This window comes from Sciurus carolinensis, chromosome 3, assembly GCF_902686445.1.
Source record: "Sciurus carolinensis chromosome 3, mSciCar1.2, whole genome shotgun sequence".
Classification (NCBI taxonomy): Eukaryota; Metazoa; Chordata; class Mammalia; order Rodentia; family Sciuridae; genus Sciurus; species Sciurus carolinensis.
In genome coordinates, this window is record NC_062215.1 from 26,227,134 (window position 1) to 26,233,253 (window position 6,120).

Sequence of the window (6,120 nt, forward strand, 5' to 3'; positions counted from 1 at the left end):
CCGTCCATGTTCATAGCAGTGTTATTCCTAGTAGCCTCAATATGGCATCAACCCATATTGTTGTTGTGCCCATCAACTAACGATCGGATAAAGAAAATGTGTTCCGGACTGGGGGGATAGCGCAGTTGGTAGAGTGCTTGTCTTGCAAGCACAAGACCCTGGGTTCGATCCCCAGTACCACAAAAATAAATAAATAAAAATAAATAAATAAATAAATAAATGTGTTCTATCCATACTATGGAATATTATTCAGCAATAAAAAGAGATGATATACAGACAATGTGGATAAACCTTGAAAACATTATGCTAAGTAAAACCAGGCACAAAAGGTCACTTATTGTATGATTTCATAGACACGAAATGTCCAGAAGGAGACAGAAAGTAGATTAGTGGTTTTCAGGGACTAGGAGGCAAGAGGGAATTGGGAATGACTAATGGGTATAGGGTTTCTTTTGGGGTGATGGAAGTGTTCTGGAATTGGATAGTGGTGATGATTGCACAACCTTGTGAATACTCTTAAAAAACACTGAATTATACACTTTAAAGTAGTGGAGTCTGTTATATAAAATTTTTTTGCTATGTGAATTATCTCATTTGTTTACATATTGGGAATTGAACCCAGGGACATTTTACCAGTGAGTTACATTCCCAGCCCTATTTATTTATTTATTTATTTATTTATTTTTGAGACAAGGCCTCACTAAGTTGCTGAAGCTGGCCTTGAACTTGTGATCCTCCTACCTCAACCTCCCAAGTTAGTGGGATTACAGACATGTGCCACTATGCCCAGCTGTCTTAATTTTTTTTTAAGAAGTCAGTACACATAAAACGTTCAGAAGGCTGCTCAGTTTAGGTAAGGCCTCAGTAGTTAGTTACCATTTTGTGGGTTGGTTCAGGTAAGGCAGAAGGGAAAAATAATTCTACAGGGAGCATTGCCTTTAGAGATCGAATTCACATATTAAATCATAGCAGATAATTTCTTCTTTCATCCATATGCATACTCATTCTTGATTTTACCTACTTTATATGGGTATATGTGTATGTACAAGCATTTATTTGTATTTCATTTGAATTTTATTTTCATGATTTTTTTTTTATATCTTTAAAGTATGAAATGGGATTCTAAGGCTCAGATTGTTATTTATTTTTAAGTCTCCACTGGTTGAGCCCAGGCTGCTATGTGGCTCAGGGAATCTACTCAAGGTCAGGTCTGGTAGAGCAGGATGCTCACTGGCCTTGGAATTGAAAGACCTGAGAGTGAGCCTCACCTCTGTTCCCTGCAAGCTACATGACCCAGGATGGGACTAAGGTTCTCAGATTTAGCAAATAAAACAGTAAACACTCAATGACATTTAAGTTTCAGATAAATAATGAGTACATTTTTGGTGTAAGTATGTCCCAAATATTGCATGGGACATATTTATGCTAAAAAAATTGTTTTATTTAATATTAAAATTTAACTGGGAATTCAGTATTTTATCTGTAACCCCAGACATGACTCAATTTCTGTGAAAAGGAAGCCTTTTGAAGGAAATCACATTTAATTTTCATTTAACTCCTCCTATTTTGCCATGGAAGAGACTGACTCAGAGAGATCAAGTGACCTAGCCCAAGGTCATTCAGCTAGAAAAATCATCCAGCTGGGATTTGAACTTGGGTGTGTCAAGTATATAGCATGATCTGCTAAAATGGAACTCAAGACAGATATGCAGTGACCTATTTAATGATGGCATGGAAGCCTTGAGCTAACTTGGGAAGAACAGAAGCTTTCATTGACTGGAAAGGAAGGAAAAAAAAAAAGAGTTGGAGAATCACATTTGAAAACAGTGCTTCTGTTACTATGTCTATATTACTTCTCATTGCTGTCATAACAAATGACCTAAAATTTAGTGACTTAAAACAACACAGATGTATTCTCTGACGTCTGGAGGTCAGAGGTCTAAAGTGGCTAAAATTAGGGTGTCGGCTGAGCTGGGTGCCTCCTGTGCCAGCTCCAAAAGCCTGCTGCATTTCCTGGCTCCTGGCCACCACTGCTCATGTCACATGCCCCTTTCAGACTCGGACCCTTCCACCTCCCTCTTTTAAGGACCCTTGTGATAACTGGGGATCACCAGATAATCCAGGATAATCTCCAAATCTCAAGATCCTTAATCACATCTGCAAAGTCCTTTTTGCCCTGTAAGGTAACAGATTCATGGCCTCCAGCAATTAGAGTGAGGACATCTTTGGGGAGTGATTATTCAGCCTGCATGCTGTCTACGAGAGAAATTAGTAGATTCAAGTGTTCTGGGCCTTAACTATAATCCCTTTCATCTGTGCGGCTTTTAGAGTACTTGCAGACACACACATCTTTTTTTTTTTTTTTTTTTTTTTTTTTTTAATTCTTGAATTAATCCTGGGAGCTGGATAAAGGCAGTGCTGACTCTGTGTTACGGAGTCAGTTGAAACCCAGGAGGCATCAGTGCGGTCACACAGCTACGGACTCGGGCCCAGGCCTTGTCATTCAGTACACACCCCTCAGTTCCCAGCCGTGTACCACTACAGTAGTCTTCTCCCTGGTGGGGTGGGCAACTCCGCAGGTCCCCTGCAATCTAGAGGAAGAGGCCCAGCTCCCTCGCCCAGATTCTCAGTGGGCAACCTCTTCGGACCAGGAAAAAGAAGGAGAGGTGCCAGCCGAGAAACTTCTTTTTGTGGAGAGCCTTGGCACAGAGCCCCAGAACTCAATGTCCATCCATCTGGCTCATGTCCTCGACAGCAGCCCAGACTGGAACTCTTGCATGCCCTGAAGGGAGCTTGGATTCTTAGAAAAGTCTTCTTAGAGCAAATCTTTCCAGAACATGTCACTGTGGTTTGTGGTTTTGCCCTTGGGTGCTGCTGTGTGGGAAGAGCCAGCTCCCTCCTTCACACTGACACTTCTCCAGGCTGCCCCCCAACCTGCCCCATGCACCATGAGGGCCTGCGTGTGCCAGGCTGTTCCTGGAACTGGGATCCGCCATGGTTCTGACAGGGGAGGCCCTGGTCCCTGAATGTACACTTCAGCATGGGACAGGGATCCTGCAGAAGGACGTGCGATAAGGATTCTGAAGATAACAAAACTGGGGGACTGGAGAGGGTGACAGCAGTCCCATGAGTGGGGTGCTGTCGCCACTCTAAAGAGGACAGCCCAGGCAGGGCCAAAGGTGATATGTAAGCACTCGGTTTGCTCCAAAGCCCCAGTGCTCCTCATACCCACTGCAGGTGGCCTCTAAAACTCCTGCATTCTTAAGAAGGGAGGAAGAGGGATTTGAGCCCAGGGATGGTGTCCGGTCTGGGTCCATCCTTGAGACTGAAGTCAGTCCATCCTGGGAACAGTGTCCAGAAATGTCAGCTTTCTGCTGAGTGTTACCCGGGCACAGTGGTGGCCAGGAGGCAAGTGGCGGTATGTGTCCTTTAAGGGGGGTGGCAAACAGATGTGAGGTGGGCGAGGCCAGAGGTGGGGATGAGCCACCTGTGTATGGGGAGGGCCATCAGGAGGGCGGAGGAGAAGACAGGGCAGTGGGCCAGTGCAACTGGAGGGGACGGAATGGTGGGGTGAAGTGGGGAGGGGGAGCTAGAGGTGAGGGGCTTGAGAAGACACTACCTCCAGCTTCGGGCTTTGGGCCTGTGGCTGTCCCCAGGAAGGGATGATGCGGTCTGTGCGCTCTATTTAAGGAGGCTGCTTAGCCTCTAGAAAGAGTAGTTGGCGACATGCTCAGCACCTGGCTGGGTAGAAACAGACAGACATTAAGCAATAATTGAGGTCATGCCTTATGTCAACCAGCCGCCTCCTCTGCCCTGGCATCAAGGAACTGTTCAGAGTTGCCACCTAGGAGGAGACTGCTTGTGCTTGGCTGCCCTGAATATTATCCAGTCACAAAAGGGCTGAAGTACATGCTAAGAAAAAGAAGACCAAATAGCATATGGTGCCATTTGCATGAAATGCTCACAATAGGCAAAAATAAAATAAAATAAATATAAAATAAAGTAAACAAAATAAAATAAAACACAGAATGGAGTTTAGTGCTTGCCAGGGGCTGGGAGAAGTGGAAGTGGGGGGTGACTGCTTAATGGATACAGGATTTCCTTTTGGGGTAATGAAAACATTCTGGAACTAGATAGCAGTGACAGTTGCACAACACTGTAAAGGTATTAAACGCCACTAAATTTTATATGTTAAAATGGTGAATTTTATGTTACCTGCATTTTACCACTTTAAAAAAAAATCAAATACACATTTCTGGGGAAAGATTCTTAACTTTGATCAGATTCTCAAAAGATTCAGCAGCTCTGATCCGGTTCGACACTTTCCTGAGGCACAGAGGAAATGAGACCTGTTTGTGGTCACTCAGGGGCTGGTGGCAGAGCCTAGCCAGCAGCATACTTGTCTGACCATGAAACCCCCACCCCCCTTTTCCCTTGTCCTTTGATCTCCACTGACAGGCACAAGCTGTATAACTCCCTGAAGTTAAAAGAACGTCCGGAAGTTGGGCGCACAGATTAGCTTCATGGTGTTCGTCTTTTCTCTTGGTGGATTCTGAACTCCTAGAGGGCAAGAGGAACATATCTTACTTTCCCCCAGCAGAGCTCCTGTGGCAGCCATGGAGGTGAATTGTTCCTATGTCCCCCTTCAAGAAAGAATTTGATGTTCATCTACCAGGAGGGCGCTTAGCTGGCAGCCTCTAACAAGCCTTCTTTGCCCGGAAGACACACTGGGTTGACCTAGACTTCATCAGATCTGCAGTTCTCTGAGGCTCTCCCAATGCAGGCCTGCTTCCTCCTCCTTCATCTTTTTTTTTTTTTTTTTTTTAAGTCTTATTTTATTTTTAACTTTATTTTAAAATGTGCTGTTGTAATACCCTCCCTCTTCCTCTTTCATAGGCCTTACCATACCTCCCACCCCTCTCTGCCATAAACCCTTTGACCTTCTATCTCCATCTCAGTGTCTGTTTCCTGGAGGACCCAGGAAATAGTGACCAGTAAATGTTCATGGAGTGAACTGAAGAAGTGACTCTGGAGTTGAGCAGGGAGGCTAGTGCCTGGGCCTCAGAAGGAGAGAAGCTGCCTTTAGTGAATGTTTCTGTCATGAAGGGTTTAAGATCTAGAGGGGCATGGAGAAGGGGCCATGACTTGGGGGAAGGGGCCCAGAAGTGGGGAACACACAGGGCACAGGGGAATTGACCAGGCCAGCTAACATTCCTTCCTAGATCCTCCTTTGTCTAGGCCACATTGCTGTAAAACTCATAAATGACCCAGGAGACAGTACTTTAGACTTGGGAAAACCAGCTTCAAGTTGTGCTTCTTGCAAGTCTGGTGATTTTTTTTCTCCCTCTCCTCTCTGGAGCTCAGTTTCTCCATCTGTGAAATGGGTGTAGTGTATTCTCTCCTTGGGACACCATCATGATTTTGAGAATTGACAGAGAAGACACTAGAGTTTGGGTGGGGGCATTGTGTTGGGTAGTTTAAGTATATACACATTTAATCCTTACAGTGGCCCCATGAGGGAGGCAATGGAAGTGAAGACAACGGACTCAGAGAGATCAAGGGACTGGCCCATGAACACCAGCTAGCAATCAGGCAGAGTTCCGATGGGAACCCAGTTCTGTTTGGCTCTAGAGCCTCCCCCGCTTTCATTCATTATTGGACACAGTTACTGAGCAACTGCCCTATACTAAATTTTGAGTTGGAGGAAGGACAAGGGTGAGGCAGTTCCAGCTCTTATGGAGCCGACATTCTGGCAGCGAGTGTGACCACAGACACCCTCATGAACAAGATAACTCCAGAATGCACCAGGACTCTGAGAAAAAGAAAAATGAAAAAAAAAGCAGATGTGTTTAGAAAATTGAGTAACGGTGAAGGGCTACCTTCAACTGGGGAATCAGGACAGCATCTCCAAGGACTTGGGCGAGCGGCGTCGGATGACCCCAAGACGGGTTCAAAGCTTGGCTCGTCTGGGAAGTGACGAAGGCCTAATGGAAGCCATGCCCGGCTTGTCAGCGGGACCTCAGAAGAACTGCCGCCCACCCCGCGCGCAAAGGCCCGAGCTGGCAGGTGACGTCACGGCGCTCGCCCACGCTACCGTGACGTCACTGGCCGGCCGGGGCC